Source organism: Petaurus breviceps, unplaced genomic scaffold (genome assembly GCF_028583685.1).
Source record: "Petaurus breviceps papuanus isolate PSGF00001 unplaced genomic scaffold, PetGlider_PUasm1.0 90865, whole genome shotgun sequence".
NCBI classification, from domain to species: Eukaryota; Metazoa; Chordata; class Mammalia; order Diprotodontia; family Petauridae; genus Petaurus; species Petaurus breviceps.
This window is the reverse complement of record NW_027187367.1, coordinates 2,977,751-2,991,922: the sequence shown is the minus strand read 5'-3', so window position 1 is coordinate 2,991,922 and position 14,172 is coordinate 2,977,751. Positions and strand designations below refer to the sequence as shown.

General features: G+C 40.8%; 2 pseudogenes; one reads left to right on the top strand and one right to left on the bottom strand.

Moving 5' to 3' along the window:
- Positions 1 to 1,390: 1,390 nt before the first annotated feature.
- LOC138150183 (ubiquitin D-like) lies at positions 1,391 to 6,162 on the top strand (annotated as a pseudogene).
- A 1,043-nt stretch (positions 6,163 to 7,205) lies between these two features.
- Positions 7,206 to 13,014, bottom strand: LOC138150182 (putative olfactory receptor 2I1; annotated as a pseudogene).
- Between the last annotated feature and the right edge of the window lie 1,158 nt (positions 13,015 to 14,172).

Below are 14,172 nucleotides of genomic sequence, written 5' to 3'. Positions count from 1 at the left end.
CAGTCTTTTACAATATATCTACTATGTTAATGTTTTGCATTAGCTACACATGTACAATCTATACTGAACTGCTTATCATCCCAATAAGGGTGGGTGACAAGGGAGGAAGGGAATGAATCTGGAATTCAAAGTTTTAAAATTAAATGTTTAAAATTATATATACATATATACTATTATTAATTGGCAAAGAAGACATACAGGCACTGGGGCATAGAGATCCACCATGCCCTACTGGAAAAGTCTAAGGGCGTATGGGACAAGATATGGGAGAGAGCAGATTGGAGGAGGGGATATCCTGTGGGACTGTTATTTTGGGGCTGTGGGTAGGGGAAAAATGGGGAGAAAATTTGTAACTCAAAATCTGGCAGAAATGAATGATGTGAATCAGAAGTTAAAAAAGCATTTGAAAAATGAAAAAAAAAAGAATATTCAAGATATTTTCTAAAGACATGTTTCCTCTTCAGATTATCCAGATCATCTTCCTCTGCCACATTTCAATTCTTCATTCAATTAACAGAGAGAAATGGTGGGGAAAACACTGGGTTTGCAGTAAGAGGACCTGGATTTGCCACTGTTTGACCTTAGACAAATCTGTTAACTTTCCTGGGCTTCCATTTCCTCATTGATAAAATGAAGGGGCTGAACTAGATGGTTAAGGTCCCTTCTAGTTTGGGATCCTATGATCCTTCTCAGTATATCCTCTGTGCACAGTTTTAACCTGAAGGTATGGGGAGTGATATAAGGAAAAGGGAGATAGACATCCTGATTCCATGGAAATACTAGAATATTAGGGGAGTGACACATGAATCACTGAAGATACTTTAAAAACATCAAAACAAGTGCAAATGAATATTATAAAATTTTTCTAAGTGCTAAAGGGTTGTAGAATCACATATCTGAGTCAAGTGAGATCAGTCAGGGAAACTTTGCCAATTGAAATAGACTTGAACCAATGTGGAAGGGAACAAGGTGGGGTGAGAGTGTTTAGAAAGGAGACAGGAGACACCTAAGAGAAAGGCCCTCACTGTTTGGCCCTTGGGGGTAAAAGATAGAATGGAAGAATGTGTGGCTGCCTTTTTCCATGTGGGCCAGTAGAGAATCTTGAGATGAAGTTCATCTCCTCCCCACATCTCCGGAAGAGAACTTCAGAGACCGATCATGTGGACAAAGCTAGCCCTTTAAGTGAATGATGCTGTAATTATGACCTCTTTTTGCTTCCCTTCCCTCTCTCTCCATTCTTCTCCCCCAACCTCCACCTGGAAAAGCTGAAAGTAAATTGGTTTTTGAGAATAATAGCTGAACAAAGGCTGAAATAAAGCACATATTTGTACTCAGGTGGGGAATTTTCATCCTCTCCCTCCAACCCCAACTCCCCAACCTCTTAGGATAAATGTCTGGGAAGGAGGCTCATTCTTCATTCTATTCTTTCTCAGCTTCAGAGAGGGCACCTGATGGCTCTTGTTTTGATGTAAGTCAGTGTGTGTGTGTGTGTGTGTGTGTGTGTGTGTGTGTGTGTGTGTGTGCGCGCGCGCGCGAGCGCGCTCGAAAGCAAGCACGTACCCACACACTTGGTTGCCCATAGTACAAAGCTTTAAGATGAGGGGAGATAGCTTTATGAACTGGGTTGGGGTGATGCTGATGTTCTCCACTTGAGATGCTTAGCAGAGAAGCCTTCTTGGAGTAGAAGAATTTTGAACTGAGTTTTTAAATGAGAGGAAGGACATGGATCAGCAGAGAACAATCAGTTACTCTGCTGTCTTCAACATAACTTTATTCCTAGCCTTCAAATGGGGATCAGTGGAGTGGGGAGAGAAGTCTGCTTCAGGGTTCACTGGCAATGTTTGAAGTAGGTTAAGTTTGTTCCTCTAATAGAATGGAATTGTAGGAAGTGGAAAGAACACTGGTTTTGTAATCAGAGATCCCTGCTTTCAGATTCCAGCTCTGTCATTATCTGTGGGACCTTCACATGTATGGGCCTCATTTACCTCTTCTATAAAATGAAGTGGTTTAATTAGGTGACCTTTAAGGACCCATGCAGCTTCAAAACTTAGAATCCTATAAGGAGTTTAGAGATCTAGTCCGACATTGTTTTTCCTTACACTTCTTTCTAGGTTTTCTAGGCTTGGGAGCAGGCTGGCATCCCTCTTGTAGAGGAGGAAATCAAGTTCTACTTAACATCATATTGTTGCTGAGAAGACCAAATCAGATAATGTAGGCAAAGCATTTTATAAGACTGAAATAGCTTTGTAAATGTAGTATTTTTATGAAAGTGTTAACAGCTTTTATCCTCTCAGTGTAAATTGCCACAGAGGATGCAATGGGGGAAAGAAAAACAAGAAGAAAACTCAAATGGTGGAATTTCACTTTGGACCCTTTGTCCTTTTGGAGTTCCCAATCTGGTATTGGGAGTGGTCACAGAATCTAGTAAGTCTGTCAATAAACATTTGTTAAGTGCCTACTATGTTTCAGACACCGTGGTGAAAACTAAAGATGCAAAACAAGGCAGGACAATCATTACCCAATAGGAACTCACAATCTAATGGGAAAGACAACAAGCAAATATGTATACAGAAAAAATGGGAAGTAAATAGGAGAGAGAAGAAACTAGAACTAAGGGAGGATGGGAAAGGCTTCCTATAGATGATGGAATTATGGTTGAGATTTAAAGGAAGCCAGGGGACCCAGTAAATGGAGCTGGGGAAAGAGATCATTTCAGGCCTGGGGAACAGCCAGAGGAAATGCCCATAGGTGAGAGGTGTGAAGTGTCTTGTTCTTGAAACAGCAAGGAGGACAGTGTCACTGGATTGAAGAGTGTGTGGCAGGTAATAAGGTGTAAGAAGAAAGGAAAGGTGGGAGGGGGCTAGTTTATGAAGGTCTTCTAATGCCAAATAGAGCATTTTGCATTTGATCCTGGAGGCAATAGGTAAGGGAATGACATGGTTGGCTTTGTGCTTTAGGAAAACTGAAGGCTAGATGGGAGCAGAGAGAGGTTTGAGGCAGGCAGACCCAAGAACAGACTACTAAGTGATAGCAGGCATAATTCTCAGGACTAGCATTAGTTAGTTTATAAAAAGCTACATCATGCTTTAAGGTTTACAAAGTACTTTAAATATATTATCTCTTTTGATCCTCACAACAACTCTGGAGTAGGTAACCTCATTCTGTTGATGAGGGAACTGAGGATGAGATAAGTTAAACAATTTGCCCAGGGTCTTACAGCTAGGACAGGGTAAGGCAGGATTTGAACTAAGGTCTTCCTGACTCTAAATGGCTTCTTAACTCCATCAGGTGTAGACTTAAGAGCTTAGACCAACAATAGACCAAGAAGTATAGCTGAGTATAGTGCAAATTACACTGATGAAATAAAAAAAAAAAACATTAGTTAGACTAGAACTTGGACATCCAGATAAGCTTTGTCCTTCAAAGTTTTCCCCAGGGAAGCTTAACATGTTTTCCAATGATGCTGCCATTGCTCAAAGTCAATTTGGAACTCTTCTGTTGGAAATGTTTTTAGAGTCACATGTTCCTTGGAGGAGCTTCAATAGTGATAAGTCGCCATCTTTCAGGGAATGAACTTGACTTTTGAAAACTTATTGAAGACAATCTGAGACAAATCAGATAAACAAAGTGGGTGATCAGATTGAGGAATACAATTTTTTTTGCTATTTTTTTTTTGGAGTGGGGAAGGCAGGGCAGTTGGGGTTGAGTGACTTGTCCAAGGTCACATGGCTAGTAAGTGTTAAGTGTCTGAGGATAGATTTGAACTTGGGTCCTCCCGATTCCAGGGCCGGTACTCTATTCACTGCACCACCTAGCCTCCCCAGAATCCAATTTCCAATCAAAAACCAGCTTATGGACATCTTGGGTGGCTGCAGATCAGGCTTGTAAACTGTCTCTGAAGGCAATTCTAGAAGAGGAACTCTAATCATGTTTAAACAAGGGCAGTATGGGGACAAAGGGACAATACGAATGGAATGTCATTCAGGGGGGAACATCCTAGAAAAGAGGACAGGTTTGGACAGAGGTGTCTGGGAGAGGATAAACAGCATTGACCAAGGAGACAAGAAAGAGACCTGGGTTTGAGTAACTGCTTAGCCACAAACTTGCTGCATGATTTTGAAGGGGCCTTTCCTAGTCCCCTTAATGACTTCCTCTTGCAGATTTCATTTATCTACTCTGTATCTTCTTAGCTATTTACATGTTGTTTCCCCCATTGGAATGTAAGCTCCTTGAGGGTAGGGACTGATTTTCTTGTCTTTCTAATAATAATAATAATGGTAGCTTTTTATATAGTGCTTTAAGTTTTGCAAAATGCCTTACAAATACTTTCTCATTTTATTCTCACAATAATCCAGAGAGGCAGGTGCTTTTATCATTCCCGTTTTACAGATGAAAAAATTGAGTCAGGAGGCAGTCAAGTGACTTGTCCAGTGTCACTCAGCTGGTATCTGAGGCTTGATTTGAACTGAGGTCATTCCTGAGTTCAGTTCCATTGCTCTATTCACTGCACCAGCTAGCTGCCTCATTATTCTCAACACTTAACACACTGCCTGGAAAATTGTAAGTGCTTAATACATTCTGATTGAGGGGATTTGCCTTGTCTGCACTTGAATTGGCACTACTAGTCTCCTCAATTCTAACAATCCATGACTGTAATTAGTGAAGAGGAGCTCCTTGAAGGGAGGAACTATGTCTTATTTTTTTTTGCCATGACCTCAGTGATGGCTCATACTTAAAGCTTTATAAATCTGGCTGGGTGAAAGGAAGCAGAAGCCAGCCCAGGGAGAAGCAATGGCATTAGTAACTTTTTTTTTTTGTCAAATGCTTTATTAACTAATTTACATCATTCATTTCGGCAAGATTTTGAGTTACAAATTTTCTCCCCATTTTTCCCCTACCCACCATCCCAAAATAGCGATCCCACTGGATATCCACTTCTCCCATCTGCCATATCTTAAAGCCCAGTGGAAGCCCTGTTTCTATTCCAACATCTTGACTCCACCCTGGCATTAATAATTTAACAGACCTTTTATGGAGTGGTTCAAAGCACAGCACTGTGCCAGGACTGAGGGAAATGCAAAATAAATAATCTCTGCCTCAAGATTGGTCAGTCAGCCAATATACATTTATTAAGAGCCTATTCACTATGTGGCAGGTATTTTGTTAAACTCGAGATAGTTTATAATCTAGTAGACACACCCACAAAGTATGATAATAAAAATAGAACATTGGAAGTGCATGAGAGAGATATAAAATGCTTTCTCCAGAGGCACAAAATGTCTGACGAAGGAAAGGCAATTTCTGACTGGGAATATCAAGGAAGGATTCATGGAGGACTGACTGGTGGCATGTAAATGGCATCTTAAATGGTGGAAAAGATATCAACTGTTAGAGACAGGGGAAGGGCATTTCATATGAAAAGAATGAGGTAAACAAAGGAATGGAAGAAAGAAAGTTTAGACCAAATATAGCAGGAATCGCCAGTGGTCCAGTTAGGTTAGGGCACACTCTATGGAGCAATGATGTTATATTTTGAAAGATTTTAAATGCTAACTTGATCAGTGACCTCAAAGATGGAAAGAAGCAAGTCATGAGTTTTTAAAATATCTACTCCTTTGTTCTTTTTCTCTAAGTGAATGTACATTCCCAAAGGCAAGAGCTAATAAAATTCACTGCCCAGAAGGATGACAGGGTAAAGAAGATTAATGAACAGACTTGGTTTAAAACCAAGGTTCCTGAAAAAAAAAAAACAAACCAGATGCTCCTCTTGGGCTCCAAGACCCTAAACCCTGAAAAAAGTTGTCCTACTGCTGGTTGGACCCCAGTACAACTATGCATTTAACCCTTTAGGTGGTGGAACCAAGTGATGAGGAGCTGCAGGTGTTTCTGATGGAGGTGTATGAAGGGAAGAAGTACCCATTTCGTATCTCACCATCCAGTTCAGTGTATCAGGTGGAGGTGATTAAAGCCACAACAGGAGTGCGCCCTAAGGCCCAGATTGTGAACTGCAATGGCAAGAAGCTAGAGGAGAGAAAGATCATGGCTGATTACTGCATCCAGAAGGTCAACATTTTCTTTTTGTTCAGGCTTTACATAGGAGGCCAACCAGAGAGAAGGGAGACTGGAATCAGGAGGAAATACAGTTCAAAATCTTCCAGCTGATTCCTGCTTATGCCAAACATGATTCTTTCATCCCTTGCAACAAAAATTCAGAAGGAAGGAGACAAAGAGAAGGAAGAGTAGTAAGTGATGCTGGTGTAGTAAAGAGCAAGTAGAAAAAGAGATGACTGGAGGAAAAGTAGCTAAGTTATTAATTTCAAGGTTAATAATTTTATAACAGTATACTTCTAATGTGCTGTTTGAATAAAATCCTTTAATGCTTTTTGTAGCCAGGGACTTGCGGTGTTACAGTTACTGAAGGGGATACAAAATGAATTCACCCTAGATCCTGTAGCAAATAAATTGTAAAGACTATATTACAACTTACTTCTCTTGACTAAGGTTGAAGAATTCTTCCACTATGGTAAACTGGATGTTAGAAAGAGGGAGATTATCTTGGTTTCTTCAGTTTAACAGTCAAGAGACCCCTTTTTTTGTTCCTATATCACAATGGACACAATTCATCATGAAGAGAGCTAATTATCCTGTCCCCATTAAAATATAATGTATGGAAGAGAAAGAAAATTGCTCTTTTGTCCTACTTTTAATTTTATATGATAGCATTTTATACCTTTCCCATCCTTTAAAGGAATAATCCTTTATGTGTCCTGGGAAATGGGGGCCACCAGGAAAGTTGTGCTTCTGCTTTTCTCTCCTACAAGAGTGGTTGGTGCCATAAAAGAAATGAAGTCTTCCAGGAAATAGTTTGGGGGGATTATTCTGCTTGTGATAAGAGTTTAGGAAAGATGGGGAAGATGTATCTGTTGTCATTCCTATTAAGCTTCCTTTCTTTAACCACCCCCAAACCCCCCAGTGGGGCTTTGGAGTTTCACTGGATCCATCCCATCCCCTTTTCTCCTTCCCAAGATTGTCCTTTCCTCGTGTAATCTCCATGCCATTTATATATGGGTCATGTCTTTTCTCTTAGATGCCTCTCTGCTTTCTATTCACTACTTAAATTTTTTGGTGTTTTAAAAATCTCAAGAAGTCCTTTTTCCAAGACTAACCTGACTATGCCCACTGGACATTTCTCTTCCTAATCCCTTTTGTAACCCTTCTTTTTCCATTTAAGTATGGAAGTCTGATGATTGTATAGACTACCCTAATTTATGTGTTATGTCTGCTTTTGTGTTGGTCTAGTCTCCTCTTACAGTTTCCCAAAGGCAGGGACCATTTGTCCTTTATCAAACTGGAAGCTTCTTTAGAACAGCAGCCCCATCTACTGGGAGAATATCTAAACTGAAAACTGTTTACCTTATCAAATGTGTACTTGGATGCTGGAGATGCCTTCTCTTTCATCAGTCTGGGAGCATTCAATGGACAAGATCTATGTATGCCATTAATTCTGGAACTTCTTGAGAACTATTTCTTTGAGTTCGCCAATCCACAAACCCTGAGGACTCAGGGTGGTGGACTGACCCACTGGCAAATTTCTCCCTAAATCCACCCTTATCTCTCCCTCCACTCTACTCTTCCCAGAAGCCTTCTTGCAGCCCTCTTCACCTCCTTGTTCCTCAGGGTGTAGATGATTGGGTTGAGAGCAGGAGTGACCACAGTATAGAACAAGGAGACGAACTTGCCCTACCCCTGGGAGTAACTGTGTGTGGGCTGCAGGTATGTGTAGATGGCAGAACCATAGAATAGACAAGACAGCCGTGAGGTGGGAACCGCAGGTCCCCATAGCTTTTCTCCTCCCTGTTTGGGATTTCATCTTCCACACGGCCTAGCCCACAGCCCCATAGGAAACCAGGATGACAACGGAGCGCACCAGTATCATAACTACCCGAGCAGCAAACATCTGCCGTTCCACAGTACCCCCGCCCCCGCAGACCAGTTTCAACAGGGCTGGCAGCTCGCAGATGAAGTGGTCCACACGCCGTGGCCCGCACAACTGTCTCGTGCCCAGTACGGTCTGCGCCAGGGAATTAGTGAACTCACACAGCCAGCGGGTAGCCGCCAACGCTAGGCGGAGGCGGGGCGAGGCCAGGGTTGTGTAATGGAGCGGAGGACACACCGCGGCCGAGCGGTCCAGCGCTATCACGGCTAGAAGGTCGCATTCAGTGGAACCCAGTGCCAGGGAGATGTAGAGCTGGGACATGCACCCGGCTGGCCCCAGAGGTTGGCCAGCAGCAGCGGAGCAACGCTGGTGGTGAAGCCTGCGTCCACCAGGGCGAGGTGGCAGAGGAAGTAGTACATAGGAGAGTGGAGTCGAGGGTCACGGACCGCCAAGAACACGAGGGTCGAGTATCCAGCCAGGGTAAGGAGGTAACAGAAGAGGATCAGGGCGAAGAGTAGAGGCTGGAGCGATGGCCAGTCGGAGAATCCCAGAAGAAAGAAGCATGTGCCAAGGCTGTGGTTGGTCTAGGGAGGCAGAAAATGACCTAGAATTTTTGGAGATGCAGTGGAAAACCCACACCACAGTCAAAAGTCCTCTTCCTTTTCTTTCCCAAGTTTTCCTCAAGACCTCATATTTATGTAGAGCTTTGCATTTTACTAAACCTTTTCTTGACACTTCATCTTTTTGCATATGAAGAGGCAGAGACTAAGGTAATGTTATCTCCTCCTGTTCCCATGTTAAATAGTAGTACCCATGAGGGGTAGGAATCAATTTTTTTTATCTTTTAAAAAATTTTGTAGTTTCTGTCCCTTCCCTAGAATCACTGTTTAATAAACATTTCTGGAAATAGATTGGATTGAGCCTGACTTGTCTAGAATGTAACAGGGCCTGGGCCTGGACCTGGAGTGGTGTTTCAGGGTGGGGAGGAACTGCTGTAACAGAAAGCACCATAGATATGAAATCGGGAAACAATCCCTGCTCCTTCTACTATTGAATTCTGCCACTACAATTTGGAACTCTGCCCAAAGGACTATAAAACTGTGCATACCCTTTGACCCAGCAGCACCACTTCTAGGTCTGTATCCCAAAGACATCATAAAAATGGGAAAAGACCTAATGCACAAAAATATTTATAGCAGCCCTTTTTGTGGTGGTCAGTAATTGGAAATTGAAGGGATGGCCATGAATTTGGGAATGGCTGAACAAGTTGTGGTATGTGAATGTAATGGAATTTGTTCCTTAAGAAATGATGAGCAGGGGCAGCTAGGTGGCAGCAGTGAGTAAAGCCCAGGCCCTGGAGTCAGGAGGACCCGAGTTCTGTTTCCGCTTCAGACACTTAACACCTACACACGCACACACAAACTAGCCATGTGACCTTGGGCAAGTTACTTAAACCCAATTGCCCCCCAAAAAGGCAAAAAAAAAAAAAAGAAGTGATGAGCAGACAGACTTCAGACAAACCTGGAAAGACTTGCATGAATTGATACCGAGTGAAATGGGCAGAACCAGGAGAACATTGTGTACAGTAACATCAACATTGTGAGAAGACTAATAGACTAATTTCTTCTTAGCAATCCAAAGATCTAAGACAATGCCAAAAGACTCCTGATGGAAAATGCTATCCACATCCAGAAGAACTATGGAGTCTGAATGCAGATCGAAGCATATTTACTCTTTTTTGTTTCTTTTTTCTCATGGTTCTCCCATTGGTTCTAATTATCCTTTACTTCATGACTAATGTGAAAATATGTTTAATATGAATGTTTATGTAGAACCTATATCAGATTGCATTCTGTCTTGAAGTGGGAAGAGGTGAAGGAGGGGGCAAAATTTGGAACTCAAAATCTTATGGAACCTAATGTTGAAAACTAAAAATAAATATATATATATAAAGAAATTCTGTCTGTACTACTTATCACCTATTTGATCTTGGTCAATTTACTTTGCCTTCCTCAGTCTCAGTTTCTTAATTTGTAGAATGAAGGTATCTTCCCTACCAACTCTACAGCTAATGTTCTTTTGGCTCTAAATGCAGAACTTCCTATTTTGCTTTGGAGGAGCAAAAATTATAGATAAGGATCGAGGTTTCAGAACAAAAACATGTATCCAGCATTTACTTTTCAGACCTTTCAGAAGTCTGAAATCAGTGTAAGTTGAACAACACAAAGATACATATTATGTATGGTTTGGTTTGATAATAAAACTATTGATACTTTAAAATTTAAATTAATTCCAAGTTCTCTAACTGAATTTACTATTTAATTTTTTTTTTTGTAATTTTTAATGGGAATTTTCATTTCAAGATCTAGTTCTGTAAACTGGAAATAATTCTAGCAGTAAATTTTTTTTTAATCAGAGTTAGATCACAACGAAACAATGTGAATACCCTGCAGTTATCATTGCAAAGAAATTTTGTCTGTAATTTCTGAAGTTCTTTTCTGGAAAACAATGGTGGACAGGAGAATGAATGGGGCATGTATAAAGTTGAAGTAGGATGTTGTAGGGAAGGAACACTGGCCTAGCAGTTTATAACCTCTGAGTCAGTTTCTTTATCTGTAAAATGGGACCATAAATTTCTTTATGGGATAGGATTATTGTGAAACTAAAGAGAGAGAGTTTATCTGTAAATGTTCTAAAAAGCCTAGAACACTAAACAAATGTAGGTAGTGGTACTATGTAAAAGTTTCTCTTAAACCAGATGTGGTGTAGAGGAATGAACCCTGGGTCTGGAGTCATAAAATTTGGTTTGATTCCTGACTTTTCCACTTACCATCTCTGTGACTTTAGGTAAGTCACTCCCCATCTATGGGCTTCAGTTCCCTCATCTGTAAAATGAAGCAGAGAGTATGCTCACTGATCTTTGATATCCCTCCAGTTTTGTTTGTGGGGTTGAAGTCTGGTTGAAAATTAGAAAGTATCTGTGGTACAGTGGTTTGTACAAAACCATTTGGAATTGTAGAGCCTGAATGCTAATTCTGACTCTGTCACTTTTTAGTTGTATGACCAAAGGTAAATCACTTCATTTTCTCAGATTCTCAGTTTCCTTATCTGTGAAATGCAGAGGTTCATAAAAATTTAGAACTAGAAGTAAATTTACAATTCATCTAGCCTAAACTCACCTTACACATGAAGAAAACGAGGGCCTGGTTATTGAAGAGAATTGTCCAAGGTTGTAAAACTAGGAAGTGGCAGAAATAAGACTTAAACCCAGCACTTAAATCCAATGTGTAAAACCATCACAACATGGCTGGTTTCACAGCTTGGACCAGATGATCTTTAGGGTCCTTCCAGCACTAGCACTTTATGATTCTGAGATACAAGATGCTGATCATAAAAGCATTTCACTTCATTAGATTCTGAAGTTTTAGCCCTTAGTTGATGAATGGGCATTGCTTCAGACAACGTGGGGCCTGGGAAGGACCTTAATTTAGAAAGGCCAAGGTCATCCTCTGCATCCTGGGCCATCACCAGTCATCTTGACTTTTGTCTTGCCACTGGACTTCTATGACTCTGGAGGAGAGAATGAGGCTGACTGACTTAAATCCCCTTCATGTGCAAGTTAAGAGATCACTCTCATGATGTTCCTCTTTGAGAATGAAGGAGCAGCAGTAACAACAATAACAAAACTTGCCTTAGTCTATTCAGGGACTGGGCCATAGATGTATCATAGATCTCAAGCTAGAAAGAACTTCAAAGGCCATCTAGCCAGACCTCTTCCTTTTACAGAGGAGGAAACTGAGGCCTAGTGATGGGATCTGAACTCAGGTGATCTTACTCAACAGTCAGTGATCTACTGTAGGATGGGCAATAAGAAATCATTTTTTTTCTCTAATTTTCACTTCTGATCAGCATCATCTACACTTTCCCTCTGTTGAGGTGCAATCAAGAAATGACCCAGCTCTATAACCAAAGTCAACAAAAAGGAAACCCACAAGCAAATAATAGAATCAAAGAATCATTGAATGATAGAACTGGAGCTTTTGAGATCTTTTAGTCTCATATTCTTCTTTTACAAATCTGGAAACTTAAGTTCTTGTCATCATTTTGCTACTTATCAGCTGTGTCTTTGGCCAAATTACTCCCCCTCTTCTCTGGGTCTGAGTTTTCTCACCTGTAGATTGTGTGTGTGTGTGTGTGTGTGTGTGTGTGTGTGTGTGTGTATGAGGGTGAATGGACCAGATGATCCTTAAGGTCAGTTTTAGAGCTAAGTGCTATTAATCTGTCTAATGCTAATATTATAGTGACTGTGCCCCCTGGTCTGGAATCTGGTGTTTGTACTTTGCTACTTGTTATCGGAGTATGGGAATATATCAAATGACTTGACTATTCCATAATATATAGCTCAGTTTGTAAAAATCACTTTGAGCATAAAATCATATGATTCATGTATATGATATATCTTAAATCATTTTGTTAGATAAAATTTGTGACATGGACAGTAATGATAGAATCAAGACTTCAGAGAAGTTTTCAGAGAAATCACAAGAACTCTACTAAACTGAGAAGACTTTATAGATGTGGGGCATTAGCTGGTCTTCAGGTAAAGCATGAAGGACAGTTAAAATTTAGATCAGCAAAGAAGAAGGAAGAGAACCTGAACAAAGATACACAAATGAGGAAATGTGACTACTAGGTCTGTTAGGAAAGACCCATATTTCAGTACCTTACCAACAAGTTATGGATTTGTATAATGCTATCTACTTTTTCTCTTGATTCACCTGTGGCCTCCCTTATCTCATACCATCCCTCAGTCCTCCTAGGAGTTCTACATACTCCCTCCTCATTCAAAATTCATCACCCCACCCCCACCCACACCCCTGCCATAGCCCTTCTATCCCAGAAAGATAAGATAGGGTATTGGTCAAACCCTTTGTCCTCATATGGAAAGTATAGCAGAACATACTAGAATCAGGAACATCAAACTTTTTAAACTTATTTTTCATTGGTTCTTTAAATAGGCTGAGCATCTCCCACTCCAGGGCTTTGCACATGTAATACCTGGAGCTCCTCTCATACATGGGCCCCCAGAAAACTTCCCTAGGTTAAAAAGCCCATTTTGGGTGCAGATAAATGAGCAGTGAATGGTTTCTTTAGAGAATAGAAATAAAAGATATTTAAACAAATAGCATAGCAAAATAAATCATAAGAAAGACCCCTGATATGCAAAGGCTATCTACCATACTATAAGGAATCAGTAAGAAATTTTCATGGTGGGTACAGTACCTGGTAGCAGGTACTTAAATTATGTTTATTTACTATTGACTTTTTACATGTGAGTCACCAAAGTCCTCTGATAATGCCATTAGCTAAGTTGCTGTATCTATTGAGTTGAGATCTGCCTGTTGTGGTAGTGTCATCTACCCTCTGCCTCCATTCAGCTGCTCTCTACTACCATCTTCTGGTATTTGATTAGTTAGCCTCTTTAGGTCTTCTCTTCTCCCATCTGAGTACAGCTGTCAGGCAGCCTGTCTTCTGCAGGAGGAAGAATCAAATAAATTTGTTTTTTGCTTTTTGGAGGGAAATTGGTGTTAAGTGACTTGCCCAAAGTCACATGGCTATGTAAGTGTGTCAAGTGTCTGAGGCCGGATTTGAACTCAGGTGCTCCTGACTCCAGGGCCGGTACTGTATTCACTGTGCCACCTAGCCACACCAACTCAAATAAATTAAAGCATTTTTAGTCACACCTCCTCAGGTAGTTTGGAAAAGCCAGCAGAAATTCTTAGGCTTACCTTAAGTCTGGTCTTAAAACTGAGTTTTCTCTTACTGGGTTTGACCTCCGTATTCTCAGTTTCCTATAAGATTTAGGGTTAGAAAATTGCTTTTAAGTCTCCTCATATTTCCTGGCCATGTGGTCTGTATCCTGAGAATTCTGCTTATCAAAATTCCCAAATTCACCAAGCCACCACTTGGGGGAGTTGGTGGATGAGATTCTCTTCAATCTCTAATAATGCCCTGTAATGGTAGATGCAATTTGAAGATCCCCTTGTATTGGTAAACTAACAGGTACATTTGGCTTCAGGTTAAGTGTTATTGATGAGGGATGGCTTCCAATAGGTTCAGCAGGAACTCTGATCTTATCTAAGACCAGAGAGCCTGCAATTCAGTCTGGAAAGAATTCAATAGGCCTTAGCAGACTTGGAGTCAGAGTTGAAAAAGTTTATTATAAGCCTTACAGT